We start from the raw sequence: 13,603 nt of genomic DNA, 5'->3' as shown, positions 1-13,603 counted from the left end.
GTTTTCCAGAGCATATCTCCCTGATTTGATACAAGTTTTTTTCATAACAATTTTACTGGGTGCCAATTTGTACTTTAAAGTGGGAGCTCATTTAAAAGTACACAATGGAGAGTTCCCTACTAGTTCTTTCAGGGTAGGATCTTTCAATAAAATTTCTCTAATGCGGCTCTTATATATTGATGAATGCCATTGAATTGAGTAATAAACCGCAATTTAAATGTATTATCATCTTGTCTTTTTTTCAGTTTTTTTTTCCAGGGGTTTAAATAGTTCATTTCTACTCTTGTTGTTTGCTTCTAAAAACCCTCTATTGTCATATCCCTGAGATATTCTTTCTCTATGAACCTATTGATCAAAATAAGGGACTGCTCCTCAAAAACCTCAACATTACTGCAGTTCCTTCCTTCTAAGCTGGCAAAATTGGTTAAAAGGAATATTCCTAATCCAAGGAGCATAATGATTCCTTTTGAAATTTAAATAATTATTAGAGTCTACTTCTTTGAAATACGTTTTCGTAGAGACAAGACCTTCCTTATTCCAGTAAATTTCAAGATCTAGAAATTCTATATTGGTTGTGTTTACTTTGGAACTGAACGATATACCCATGTCATTTGAAGAACTTCAAATATTCAACAAAAGATTGCGCTTGTGGAGTCCTGAGTTTGAGCCTGCTGGACAGCTCAGATGGTTCAGCTTGCCTTTTTGCACGATCATGGGCATATATGTTTTTGAGTATATAATTTTTCTCGTATTTGGCCGGTTTTCTTGTGGAAACTTATTTTACCATTGGAGCACACTCTTTTCTTTTTTGCCTTATAGGAAGTGATCTTTCACCTGAGATATGTCACTTCCTCACAGCGTTCTACGGCGGGCAGTGCGCAGGAGGGAAGAGTGAAGCTCCTGACCAGGCGACGACCAGGTAAGTGCATGGAAAGAGGGGAGGGGGGGGGATGGACATGAAATAATATACTATATATACAGAACAATGCTGGCTGGATGGAATTGTAAACAACAGAGATGAAGATTAGGTGGGTAGCCGTCACCCCTTCCTTTCTCACACAACCTTCTAACTATATCATCTGTGGCTGATTTTGCACAAAAAAAATATCTTAAGGTGCAATGTTTGCTTTAATTATTGATTCCCTTTTAGCTCCAAATCACTGGATGAATATAAACAGTATGGCTCCCAGTGGCATGGAAAGCATTTTTCTGTGACAGGTCCATTTAGCAAATCAAGACGCCTGTACTATAATTATTTGTTAAATGGCATATTGTAACTTGAGTAACAGCATCACTCTATTAGTTTGACATATGGAGATTGCTTTCTTTTCTTCTGTTACAAAATTCTTGAGTTTTAATATAGAGTATAATGGATATGAAATGGGAGGGAATGAATATGAAATGGGAAGGGATGGATATGAAATGGGAGAGAATAGATATGAAATGGGGGGGGGGGGAATGGATATGAAACTTTGGTTTCTATAACGATAGCTCCAAATTTAGCACTTTGCCTCCATATTGCTCCAGTTTTAGTTTGATAAATTTGGCCATTTGGGGATATATATTAAGAGAACTGGTGCAAAACACTTTGCCCCCGAACTGCTCTTTATGCATATGGCCCACTGCTCCACTATAAGTTCTCTATGTATTAATCCTATGATCTAATCACAAATATATCTTCAGCTTTTAGCTCTCACTGGTCCCATAAACACTGCATGTGCTTGGGATATTAACATTCAGTCTTATAACAGCTAGAGATTAATATTTCATTATATATGTTTGAAGGTATCCTATGTGTTGTTACCATGCAATATTTTACTGTTCTAAATTGTTAATTTATATTGTTATTGTTGAACCAGAATTCTTTGGTAAGAATAAAATACAAAATATGCATTGAAATGTTTTTTTCTCTATCTTATCTTCTTAACATTTGGTAGTCATATACCCAAAAATTCTAAGAAGTATTTTTTTTTATCTCGTAGACGAAATGTGAGAAATACATATATATCATACAATTACTCCATAAACACATACCAAATACACTGCATATATGGATCTCCCATTGTTTTATAGACACTAAAACTTTGCACTTATTTTGTCAATATTTAAACAATTAATGAAACTTTAAAAAATACTTCTACATGTTATTTTCAGACTAATCTTTTCTTTGAATGAATTATTCTCTCTAGCATTTATTTAGTGTTTAATGTCCAAGGTGTTTCCAATGATTTAATGAGTATAAAATGTATGGAAAAATGCAGGTTTGTTTTATTTTTTGGAGAGAACAGTATTTATATGTCTATGTGTGTGTGTGTGTTTGTATGTGTGTTTATGTGTGTGTGTGTGTGTGTGTAACACACACACACGCATACACCCACAATCTCACACACGTGTGTGTATACAATATGCCAAGTTGCAGAAATGTATAACCCCTTAATGCCCGAGGACGTGCCAGGCACGTCCTACAAAAAACGGTTCTTAATGACCAAGGGGTCATGATCGCTTCCAGGCGCTTTCAGGGTATTGCAGCGACTCCTCGATATTGAGGCATCCTGCAATACCCTTTTTTAAGTATCTGATGCAGAGAGAGCCACTCTGTGGCCCTCTCTGCGTCGGGTAGCGATGGTGCCGATCGTTGGTGGGTGGGAGCCATAGCAGGGAAACAGGTGGGCGGCCCATCGCTGGAGCAGTTCTGGCCAGCGGGGATCTGCGTTCCGGCAGTGCGCAGGAGCGCACATGTGCCCACTTCAGATCCCAGTAAAGTCATCAAGTGTAAGGGAATGTGAGAGAGGGAGGGGGAATAAATGTTGGGAAATGGATCTGGGAGCGGGATGGAGGTAGGATATTGAGGGGGGTACCTAAATGATGTGGTTACCTAAAAATGATTGGGTAAGAAACAAAACAGCCCAATTTTATTGCAAAGTGGGTACTGGCAGGCAGCTGCCAGTACCCAAGATGGTGCAATTAGGTAGAGGGGGGAGGGTTAGAGAGCTGTTTGGGGGTATCAGGGAGGTTGGGGGCTAAGGGGGGATCCAACACTGCAGAATAATATATAAAAAATAAATTATAAAAAGAAAAAAAAGCCTTTTATTTTAGTACTGGCAGACTTTCTGCCAGTACTTAAGATGGCAGTGACAATTGTGAGGTGGGGGAGGGAAGAGACCTGTTTGAGGGGGGTCAGGGAGGGATCAGGGCGTGGGACGTGTCAAGTGGGAGGCTGATCTCTACACTAAAGCTAAAATTAACCCTACAAGCTACCTAATTAATCCCTTTACTGCTGGGCATAATACAAGTGTGGTGCGCAGCGGCAATTAGCGGCCTTTTAATTACCAAAAAGCAATGCCAAAGCCATATATGTCTGCTATTTATGAACAAAAGGGATCCCAGCGAAGCATTTACAACCATTTATGCTTTAATTGCACAAGCTGTTTGTAAATAATTTCAGTGAGAAACCTAAAGTTTGTGAAAAAGTTAGTGAAAAAGTTAACGATTGTTTTTATTTGATCGCATTTGGCGGTGAAATGGTGGCATGAAATATAGAAAAATGGGCATAGATCAATACTTTGGGTTGTCTACTAAAAAAAAATATATACATGTCAAGGGATATTCAGGGATTCCTGACAGATATCAGTGTTACAATGTAACTCGCTAATTTAAAAAAAAAAAAAAATTGTTTGGAAAGAGCAAAGTACTACTTGTACTTATTGCCCTATAACTTGCAAAAAAAGAAAAGAAAAGCAAAGAACGTGTAAACATTGGGTATTTCTAAACTCAGGCAAAATTTAGAAACTATTTACCATGGGTGTTTTTTGGTGGTTGTAGATGTGTTACAGATTTTGGGGGTCAAAGTTAGAAAAAGTGTGTTTATTTCCATTTTTTCATCATATTTTATATTTTTTTTTATAGTAAATTATAAGATATGATGAAAATAATGGTATCTTTAGAAAGTCTATTTAATGGCGAGAAAAACGGTGATATGTGTGGGTACAGTAAACGAGTAAGAGGAAAATCACAGCTAAACACAAATACTGCAGAAATGTAAAAATAGCCCTGGTCCTTAAAGGTACATGAAACCCACATTTTTTTCTTTCATGATTCAGAAAGAGCATGTGATTTTAAACAACTTTCCAATTTACTATTATTTAACTTGCTTCCTTCTCTTGTTATCTTTTGCTGAAAGGTCTATCTAGGTAAGCTCAGGAGCAGCAAAGAACCTAGGTTCTAACTGCTGATTGGTGGCTGCATATATACAGGTGGCCCTCGGTTTACAACGGTTCAATTTACACCGTTTCAGAATAACAACCTTTTTTTTCAGTCATGTGACTGCTATTGAAAAGCATTGAGAAGCAGTGCATTGATTAAAATAGCCAGTAGGTAGAGCTGTCTGCTTGTGTTGCAGCAAAGCCAAGCCAGCTGAAATTAATCAGTTTAACCAGACCTGAGCTATCGAGCAGATTTCAAAGGAACAAGATCTTCCTGTCTATAAATCAGTCCAGATTGGAATGCATAGAAAGGACTGTTTGCAGAAAAATGCAAGTGAAGTCTGTGTTGTGATTATTTTATTAGGTTTATAATGCTGTTTAGCAAATGTTTTTGGTAATTTAACTTAGTTTAATTATATATTCTGTGTTGTGTGATTATTTTATTAGGTTTATAATGCTGTTTAGCATTTAAAGTCTTCATTTCAAAGCTTTAAAAATAATGTATTAGGTGTTACTTATGACAATTTTGAGAGGGGTCTGGAACCTAACTCCCTCACTTCCCATTGACTTACATTATAAACTGGGTTTAAATTTACAACTGTTTCGATTTACAACCATTCCTTCTGGAACCTAACCCCGGCGTAAACTGAGGGCTACCTGTATATAGATTTTGTCATTGGCGTACCCATATGTTCAGTTAGAAACCAGTAGTGCATAGCTGCTCCTCCAACAAATGATACTAAGAGAATGAAGAAAATTTGATAATGGAAGTAAATTGGAAAGTTGTTTACATTTTTTTTTTTTACCTAAATCATGAAAGAAAATTGAAAAATGGTCTGGTCACTAAGGGGAAAAGTATGCCACTGTTTCATAATATATATTTGTATATAAGTGTCCTCAAATTATCATGGAGATTGCTGTTATATTTTTGTATATTGTGTTTGTATTTGCACTGCAGTGAGCACATAATTCCATTGACCCTATATATTCAAATACGCAATAAAAGCACAGACACCAAAATTGGGTTGAAAAGGCCACAGCTCCACATTTATTATCAAACATATCAAACATTGTAACCATAAATACATAAATAACTGTAAACATAATACCCATAAAGCCCCAGGAGATGCTTGCCCTAACGTAGCCCAAAATTGAGCCACATCCTCACAAATATTTCACCTCCCCTGAACACCCAGGGGGTACACCCCATTATTTCCACCAGCTTTTTCCACCCAGCAAGCACCCCCCGCCAACCTGCTGTGACAACTGCCTAAATTCTAGGAAGGGAGGGAGGGAACAGCTTCTCACACCTTGAAGATCCAAGGGCCTGCTTCCTGTCTACTCCCCCTTTTAAACACTCCTATCCTCCACCCATTAGCCCTCCCCTTGCTATTGCCTGGTCAAAAGCTCTCCCCTCTGCATTATCAGGGTCTGGGCTCACTTGACCCCATATAGGCAAATACGCAATAAAAGCACAGACACCAAAGTTGGGTTGAAAAAGCCGCAGCTCTACATTTATTATCAAACATTGTAATCATAAATAACTGTAAACATAATACCCATAAAGCCCCAGGAGGTAGCCCAATATTGAGCCACATCTTTACAAATATTCCACCTCCCCTGCACACCCAGGGGGTACACCCCATTATTTCCACTAGCTATCTCTACCCTGCAAGCACCCCCTGCCACAGGCAAGGTGATCAACGCAGCGCCCCTGCCACTCAGCTGCAAGGCCTTCAACACCCCTTCACGTAATTTAAAATTAAACAGGTGGCAACCAACATCATTTAAGTGAACCTTATCATCTGCGAAGAAACATCTCCCAGAGTCCCCTTCAAATTCCACATGCCTAATTGACACCCCCCAATATTTTTAACAAACTTATCGTTCTTTTAATCTTCCTTCTGGAAGCCTCCAGCCGCCCTACGTCCCAGGCTACCCTCCACCAACACCTGGTCTCAATCTCTGACCAAATCAAAATCAGCCCAGGGAACAGCACCTTCAATCTCTCCATGTCCCTTTTTATCATGTCCTCCAACATCTTTTGAAGAAGATAACTTAAATAATTTCCACCCGCATGAATCGGTAACATACCTGGAGGGCAAAACAAAGGTGCATACTCCACCACTCTTATGATGACCTGGTCCCATTTCATGCCATTGACACCAAACCAACGTAACTCAGCCATCTTGGGGTCTATACCCAACTGGCTCCCCTTCTCTTTTACCATGGCTGCCTTCCTGGCTCTTGCTATGTAAGAATGTCCAATCAGCCAACATGAAATGGGACCTGAAACACAAACAATAAAGAAAAACAACCTCAATTTAAACAATCAAAGTGTGGCGCACATACGTCTTGAACCTCCCCGATTCCCACCTACCAATCTTCCTGATCACCAGTTCCCCTAACCCCAAAGAACTAGCTTCTGTCGCTGCCCCTATCCTAAAAGAGTGAGAGCAAAATTCAGACACCACAAAGCCTACTTTCCCCAAAGCTTTTTGAAAAACTGTTACAAATTAAAATCGTGACAGCGAAGACCCATCCCTATGTATTAAAAATGGGGCACCCAACACTCCCCCATACCATCAAAAAACTCTCCACAGTCATCACTGGACAACAGTCTCCCCCAACCGTCCCCAGGCTAATCAAGCAAACTTTTCCTTGCTGATCAGACTTTGAACGCCTTAACCAAATGTGAACCTTATTCCCCTCAAACCACACATCAGAAAGCTGTATACCCCTCGGGTCCCATTTATTGCTCCCCACTATTTCCGAAATCCTAAATGCACCAAAAAATGCTAGAATGAAAGCTGCCCTAAAAAGCAAAAACTCAAACTGCGAAACACATAACCCTTGCAAAGCCAATACTACCTTTCTCAAAATGGAATAAACCACCAGCCTCCTGGAATCACCTAGATTACTTTTCTTATTCCAGCCCCTAGCTGCTAGTCAAATTTCAAAATATTTTGTCACATCCTCTCTACCCAATAGCTGAAACAGGAATGCTAGCGCTGATAACCTCCTTTGCGCCATTGCTTTTGACGCTCCCTCCTCCTGCCACTCTCTCATCCACCTCTTCAATGACCCCTGATTATCGCCACCAACACCTCTCTCCTCTTCCTGACATAAAAACTCTCCCCACTGCCCCCATACCTGACAGTATGCTGTCCATGTCCTTTGAGCTAACGGTCCCCGCACCAAACCTGCTATATTGGGAATGAACTGACCCACAGTTCCTATGGACATTGAACTCCCCTCTCTTCTGCCTCCGGGCCAGAGTGCGAAAATGATCCCACTGTAAACGGGAAAGAGCGTCAGCAATCCCGTTGTCTTTTACCGCCACATGCACTGCTCTGAAACGCACATTTTTGTTCAAACACTCCAACATGAACAGCCTCAACAAGTGGATAACCGGCCGTTAGCCTATTGATTGCCATCACTGCCCCCATATTATCAGACCTAAATGTCTTATTTGCCAACACCTCCGGCCCACACCGAAATAGTCACCTATAATGGAAGAAGTTCCTCGTCAAACCTGTTTTCCCCAATTCCTCCGGTCACTGCCCTACCATTGTCCCCCGAGGTAGGATCCAAAACTGATTCTTCCCGAAGCATCTGTGAACCATTCCAGGTCCGAATCCAGTACCCCTGGCTGAAGCATGAGGGTCTTCTAGTGCTGATTGTGAACGTGAATTCAGTGTCATGAATTCAATAAAATGTAAATCAAGAAACAGGCTTGAAGTTCATCATCTGGGTGACCTGACCACTAGTATAGTATGTAGTATAGTACGTATTTGTGCACTTCATTAAGATCAAAGAGGAAATTGCAGTACAAATGTATCAGGTGAATTCCTAGGTTTGGCAACTTTATTACGTAATTCTGACACCTAATGGTAATTTCTCTAAACCAAAAACCAAAGTGTAGAAAGGAAAATCATCTAAATGCACTACTGGAGCCTAGTTAAACACATCTGCTAAGCCAATGGCGAGAGGTGTATCTACCAATCATCAGCTAGCTCTCAGTAATGCAATGTTGCTCCTGACCAAAACTGCTGTGACACTCACGTGTCCAACTCTAGGGGGCGCTAAGATAGCACACACTACTAGGAATATATACAGTATATATATATATATATATATAAAATTGCAGAGGTGAACGGCACTCACGAGTATGTCAGCTACCTGGTGCTCACACTAGGGAGAGACAAACAGTAAAGCAGTTATGGATCCCACGGACGGACTCCGTGTTGCAGCAAGGACCCAAGAAAAGCAGGCACACAGGTTTTTTCATAAACACTCCGGTTTATTTGCACAGTTGATTACCAAACGTTTCGGCTCACACACGAGCCTTTGTCAATGGTGTACAAAACCAAATGTGGAAAACTAGAGCACAAACTAACCTTAAATACCCACCCAGCCCAAGTGATAGACCAATCAGAGAGAGTGACAGCGGCACACCCACTCACACAGACCTAAACAGCTTATTGCCGGGCTCAATGTGGGCGTCACGTGACGTCATCACGTTACCGCCGTCCTGTGTGTAACCATGGAAACATGCGTAACCATGGAGACCAAACATACACAAATGTACTGTGCGGGTGCGCTGGCGGGTAAGCCTCTGATGGAAAAACATATCAATTAATCAAACAGTGATCTGAATACCCCTATCTACAAATACAATAAAGGAATAGGTATCTATCTATATGCAACACTAAGACAAACCTAATATAAAGCTTGTAAAGTGAAAAGCGCTACCGAAACCCAGAGTATAAAAAACTACTAACACAGCCCTCTATACTCATAGTATCAAGGCATGTGGGGAGGTAGCAGGTGAGGGCAGAAAAACAATCTCAAGCCCCCTAGATATTTAGACAGGTATACATTGCATCATGCCAGAGGAGTAGGTAGAAACTAAGTCCTGGATGACTCCCACTTCTTCACATCTTATTTGTGTTTATACCAGCAGCCAAAGTCTATGTTGACATTCAGGCCTCGAGGGGCAACTGTGTCCAGTGTGAAGATCCATCGGGATTCCATTCTTAATAGTGCCAGTCCTCTGTCACCACCACGTCTGTTGTGGGGCACATGGTCAATCAGCATCACTCGCAAAGAGGAAACAGAGTGTCCTGCAGTTGCAAAATGTCGCGCAACCGGTTGTTCAGATCGACCTTTTTCTATTGCTTGACGAATTGCTGTTTTATGGTTAGCCAAACGTTCTTTGAACGCTGTCACTGTTTTGCCTATGTAGAATTTGGAACATGGGCAAATAATGGCGTACACCACATATTCCGATGTGCAGGATAATCGATGTCTTATTTTGTATCTTTTGTTGTTATGGGGATGTTGAAATGATGTCCCAGCAATGAGATTGTTGCAAGTGACACAATTGCCACATTTGTAACATCCTGGTTTCCCTCTTGTGAGCCATGTCTGTTTTTCATAGCAGTGTGTGGGATCACTGAGTACTAGTAGATCCCTGAGGTTACTTGCTCGCTTGTATACCACCCGGGGTACCGGAGCATCCACAAAAGGTAGACTAGTGTCCTTGGAGATCATCATCCAATTCTTCCTTATCACATTCTGAAGCATCCCTGATCCCGGAGTGTAGGTAGTTACAAAGTTCATCCGGTTCGGTTGTTCCGTTACTGTCCGTTTCGGGATAGTGTCATTCTGGGTGAGCTGTATGGCTTCACTCTTTTGTTGATCTATTAGCATAGGTGGATATCCTCTGCTCAGAAATTTTTGTGACATTTCTTCAAGCTGTCTCTCTTTTCGGGAGTCATCCGTGTTGTTCCGGACGACCCGCAGGAGTTGTGAGGAGCTAACACCATCTCTCTGGAATCTAGGGTGGAAACTCTGGTAATGGAGTATAGAATTCTTATCAGTGGGTTTATTGAACAAGGTGGTGTGCAATTTATCACCATTAGGTGTTACTACTCTGAAAATTTCCAGGTCAAGAAAATGAATCTGATTGTTATTATGTTCCATTTTAAATTTAATCGTGGAGTTAAGGGTGTTTAATCCTTCAACCCACCCAATAAGTTTTTCAGGGGTATCACCCCAAATCAAGAAGACATCGTCTATGTATCTGCGATACATTTTGATGGGGTTCTGCCTGGAGAATATATTGTATTTTTCATACATCGCCATATAAATGTTAGCATACGATGGGGCCATATTTGACCCCATCGCAGTGCCCATAACTTGTAAGAAGTACTCGTTTTCAAATCGAAAATAGTTTTTCTCCAAGCAGAACTCCATCAGATGCAGCAGAAATTCCACAGGTGGACCAGTATATAGTGGGTTGTCAATCAGGATTTGTCGTACCATGTTGATACCATGCCCATGGGGTATCACCGTGTATAAACTTACTACGTCCATAGTAACTAGAGTGTCAGTAGGGGCCAGATTATCAAAGTCTTTCAGTAGTTTAATGAGTTCAGAGGAATCTCTGAGATGGGACTGAGTGTTTTGAACCACTGGTTGAAGGTAGAAATCAATGAATTCTGCTAAGGGTTGCATCAATGATCCCCTGGCAGACACAATAGGTCTGCCGGGGGGATCTTCGAGGGACTTATGGATTTTGGGCAGTAAATATAGTATTGGGCAGATTGGATGATCAACTGAAAGAAAGCCCAACACATCATCATCAATTACCCCAGCTTGATGTGCCAAGCCCAAGAATTCATCGATTTCTCTTTTAAAAGTTTTGGTAGGATTAGATTGTAGTTTGCGGTAGGTATTGTGGTCACGTAGTTGTTTAAAAGCCTCACCTCTATACTGTACATAGTCAAGTATCACTGTGGCCCCACCCTTATCCGCTGGCCTTATGACTATGTCCTTGTCAGTGGACAGAGACTTAATTGCCCGTCTTTCAGCGCTTGTAATGTTGTCTCTTGGCAGAGGCATATCTTTGTGTAGTTCAGTAAGGGTGGTTGTACAGATATGGTGGAATGTTTTTATTGACGAATGTGTGTTAGTCGGTTCAAAGGTGCTGCTTGCTTTAAATTGTTTAGGGGTCTGATTCTCCTTATCTTTAAAGAAGTCTTTAAGCTTCAACTGCCGTTGGAATCTACCCATGTCTACCATCCAATCAAAAAGGTCACAGTGGGGGGTGGGTACAAAGGACAGTCCCCTATTAAGGACTTTTAGTTCGTCACCTGTAAGAGGTCGTTTACTTAGATTATAGATTATTGTGTCTTTTTCTGTCGTGGCTGGTTTTTTCGTTTTGCCCCGCCCCCTCCTGATGCTGCCGCCTCGGGGCCTACGGCTAAAGGGGGTTTCTGTGCAGATCTTGTGAGTACCCCACTTGCAGTGCTGTTAGTAGTGTTCTGAGTTTCGCCTTCTGAGGAGTCCCCCCCACTACTGTCTACTGTGGTGAGATTAATTCGTCTGTTCTTGTTAAAAGGTGTTCTCCTACGTCCACCCCAAGTAGAGTCCTTCCCAAATAACCAGCTGTATACTTTTTTCTCTCTATAGTCGTTCTCAACCGTGACAAATTTTTTGTTCTTAAATGTTAGTAAGTCCTGTTTGTATTTCTCTACTTGTGTTCTTAATTTGGTGATCCAGTCTGTTGAACTGTCAGATGTGAGTACAGTTAATAAGGTGTCTTTAACAGTGTCAATTTCTTTTTTAATATTAACTTTTAATCTAGTGACCTCCTCAATAACTAATAGCATCAGATCATGTGAGCATTTACTCAAAATTCCACACCACCTTCTGCAAAAATCTATGTTATTCCTGCCTAGGGTGGGGATATTCTTTACTCGAAATCCCCTGGGAATAAATTTCAGTTTATGATACTTAGATAAGTAAACAGCATGAAGGTGAAAATCTACCTCTTTCCTTTCTAGATGTAATAGTTTGTGATAGATATTGTTTGGTGTCTCACCTTTTGTCTCCTCCAACTCCTGCAGGTCTGCCTCACAACGGATGCGAGCCGCATCTGCTTCTGTAAAAGCAAAGTCCTCTATATTGCTATAAGGATCCTCAATGTTAGGCACTTCTTGAGTAGTAGGTGGTGTTTCCATACCCGTCTCAGTCTGAGTCGATGCAATGTATCACAAAGGTTGTCTTGTTGCACAATAGTAAGGTTGGTTTTGAAAAGTATCCACAGTCACTTAATGTAATTTCAAGAGGGGGAGTCTCACCCCACAATATCAGAGCGGGTGCACGTATCAAACGAATGTATACAAAATTGCAGAGGTGAACGGCACTCACGAGTATGTCAGCTACCTGGTGCTCACACTAGGGAGAGACAAACAGTAAAGCAGTTATGGATCCCACGGACGGACTCCGTGTTGCAGCAAGGACCCAAGAAAAGCAGGCACACAGGTTTTTTCATAAACACTCCGGTTTATTTGCACAGTTGATTACCAAACGTTTCGGCTCACACACGAGCCTTTGTCAATGGTGTACAAAACCAAATGTGGAAAACTAGAGCACAAACTAACCTTAAATACCCACCCAGCCCAAGTGATAGACCAATCAGAGAGAGTGACAGCGGCACACCCACTCACACAGACCTAAACAGCTTATTGCCGGGCTCAATGTGGGCGTCACGTGACGTCATCACGTTACCGCCGTCCTGTGTGTAACCATGGAAACATGCGTAACCATGGAGACCAAACATACACAAATGTACTGTGCGGGTGCGCTGGCGGGTAAGCCTCTGATGGAAAAACATATCAATTAATCAAACAGTGATCTGAATACCCCTATCTACAAATACAATAAAGGAATAGGTATCTATCTATATGCAACACTAAGACAAACCTAATATAAAGCTTGTAAAGTGAAAAGCGCTACCGAAACCCAGAGTATAAAAAACTACTAACACAGCCCTCTATACTCATAGTATCAAGGCATGTGGGGAGGTAGCAGGTGAGGGCAGAAAAACAATCTCAAGCCCCCTAGATATTTAGACAGGTATACATTGCATCATGCCAGAGGAGTAGGTAGAAACTAAGTCCTGGATGACTCCCACTTCTTCACATCTTATTTGTGTTTATACCAGCAGCCAAAGTCTATGTTGACATTCAGGCCTCGAGGGGCAACTGTGTCCAGTGTGAAGATCCATCGGGATTCCATTCTTAATAGTGCCAGTCCTCTGTCACCACCACGTCTGTTGTGGGGCACATGGTCAATCAGCATCACTCGCAAAGAGGAAACAGAGTGTCCTGCAGTTGCAAAATGTCGCGCAACCGGTTGTTCAGATCGACCTTTTTCTATTGCTTGACGAATTGCTGTTTTATGGTTAGCCAAACGTTCTTTGAACGCTGTCACTGTTTTGCCTATGTAGAATTTGGAACATGGGCAAATAATGGCGTACACCACATATTCCGATGTGCAGGATAATCGATGTCTTATTTTGTATCTTTTGTTGTTATGGGGATGTTGAA

At 41.3% G+C, this 13,603-nt stretch overlaps 1 protein-coding gene across 1 annotated transcript in view; it reads left to right on the top strand.

The window, feature by feature from the left end:
- The first annotated feature begins 813 nt into the window (after positions 1-813).
- The window catches only part of LOC128653440 (acidic mammalian chitinase), a 35,654-nt gene continuing 22,864 nt past the window's right edge, over positions 814-13,603 (top strand). Inside the window, exon 1 of the mRNA XM_053706730.1 lies at positions 814-919. The gene's annotated coding sequence lies outside the window, so the exon portion shown is untranslated. The remainder of the gene's footprint in view (positions 920-13,603) is intronic.

This window comes from Bombina bombina, chromosome 3 (assembly GCF_027579735.1).
Source record: "Bombina bombina isolate aBomBom1 chromosome 3, aBomBom1.pri, whole genome shotgun sequence".
Classification (NCBI taxonomy): domain Eukaryota; kingdom Metazoa; phylum Chordata; class Amphibia; order Anura; family Bombinatoridae; genus Bombina; species Bombina bombina.
The sequence above is the reverse complement of the archived record's forward strand: the minus strand, read 5'-3'. Positions and strand labels throughout refer to the sequence as shown.